Source organism: Micropterus dolomieu, linkage group LG03, assembly GCF_021292245.1.
Source record: "Micropterus dolomieu isolate WLL.071019.BEF.003 ecotype Adirondacks linkage group LG03, ASM2129224v1, whole genome shotgun sequence".
Taxonomy (NCBI): Eukaryota; Metazoa; Chordata; class Actinopteri; order Centrarchiformes; family Centrarchidae; genus Micropterus; species Micropterus dolomieu.
In genome coordinates this window covers 15,990,847-15,992,785 of record NC_060152.1, presented here as the reverse complement: position 1 = coordinate 15,992,785, position 1,939 = coordinate 15,990,847, and the positions used below count along the sequence as shown (strand labels likewise).

At 40.2% G+C, this 1,939-nt stretch overlaps 1 protein-coding gene across 1 annotated transcript in view; it reads right to left on the bottom strand.

Annotated features, from left to right (window-relative positions):
* rpp38 (ribonuclease P/MRP 38 subunit) overlaps nt 1–1,939 on the bottom strand; it is a 4,869-nt gene that overhangs the window by 1,572 nt on the left and 1,358 nt on the right. The gene's annotated exons all lie outside the window — the stretch shown is intronic.

Genomic DNA, 1,939 nt, shown 5'->3' with positions numbered 1-1,939 from the left:
TATTTTAAATACAGAGACATTTATGCACATGGAAATTACAAATGAATGAAGTAATATCTTTTCACTGCACCAATCATCAATATTAACATTATTTAAGTTCACTACAGCCAGAATAATGGAACTCTATAAAAACAGTCTGTAGGATTCATCTCCACTGTCCTTGTTGCAGAGGTAAGGAAATCTCCACACGTTGCCCAGGCCAAACACATTTCCCGCAACAACCAGAATATATTCTGTTTTACTGGCCCACTGTCCTCTCTCTCCAGCCCTCTTCTCATTTTCTGTTTTTCTTCTTCTTCGTCTGTTCATCTCAACATCAAGAACTTGCGGTTTCAGTTATATTTTAAAAGTACTACTACTTTTCCTAATTTGAATATATTCTGCCATCAATCCATAAAACAAAACCAGTTCCAGTGTGGAGAGGCCTACCTTCCTGTTTTACAAGAGCCAGGACTTCTTAAAGAGACTGATCCTGAATCATTTTAAATATAAAAACTGTCATTCTAGTGTTTAGGTCAAATGGTGGACTTTTGATTTGCAAAACCCAGAGGAGCTCTTTAAGAGCCATTTTGTTGTAATCCAGCGTTATGGTGAAAGTACAAAACGTTTCCTCTTAACTCTTGTCTGATTTTCTTCTCTTATTTCTCTGTTCATCATACGATCAAGCGCTTCAGTGAAAGAATAATCCACTGTGCTATTGTACAGCTGGACAATGTATTTTCTTTTATGAATCTGCTTCATATAAATATAGGAGAGAGGATAAAATAGAGATACAAGAGGGAAATAACAAAAAAAAAGTTCAGTCAGAGGCTGAGCTGAAAACAGAGGAACAGAGGTATCCCACATGCCACTGTGGTGTATAACATATGTGCATTTGACGCATAACAGTTGAACATAGCACTGTAGCAGCTGGATAGAGGATTAGTGACCTTTTAAGGGGAGAGTAGAGGTCAGTGGTTAGGTGGAGACTCAGACCCTTATATGGTGTCTAACAGATGTCTACACTTATCCTATAGAACTGTGCCCTTATTTGGATTGGTGCCTTAGTTTGCAGACTCAGACCCTTATATGGTATCTAACAGATACCTAAACATGTCCTATATAAGCTGTGTTTGATGTACAGAGACACAGAGTGGTCATTGGGCTGGGTCACTCTCCAAGCTGCTGCAGAGCTTGTAATTGATGCTGAACTCCTTGATGTAATAAACTTTTATGATCAAGAACAGGGTCAAGCGGGTTTCTTCTCAACACATCATCGCAGCATTATTGTTCGGGCTTGCATGCAGAAGGGACGGCTTGAGTCCAACACAGGTAGTTATCCAAACTGAGGCAGCAAGCATACTGGAGTTGGCCGAGCCGCAATCGTTGCGTATCGCATCCAAAACTTTGAGCTTGTTATCACTGATATCTCAGCTACAGTACACTGATTACCAGACGCTTATATGACAACTGAAATGTCTAGTTAAAGTGACTTTACAAGCAGAGCTGGTCCTGACTTCCCTGGGGCCCTCCTACCTGACTCTGAGCCATGTAAACAATTTGCTACTACTGTACAGTCACACCTGACACCGTAGTGCTCTCACTACAATCCTCACTCTTTTAAGTCTATATGTAATAAGCCTGAAAGAAAACCTCCTCGAAAGCTGGTCTGAATGGACCTCAATTTGGTGGAGCAGCAACAATTCCATTAGAGTCTGAGGTGCTTGTATCTGATGCTGGCTGTACATCTCTTGCTGTGCTCGTACTGGCTGATATTAATGTGATCAGCTCCGTCAGGCCCATTCAAACTGGTGACCCGGGTTAACTTTAATTCATTCTCAAAGGTAAAATACTATTCATACTATGACTTGACTGAATATGCGATTCTTCATATTTACTTATTGCCCAGTTGGCCCCGTTAATCAACATTTTAATAATCAATAGTCACTGTCAATTCATT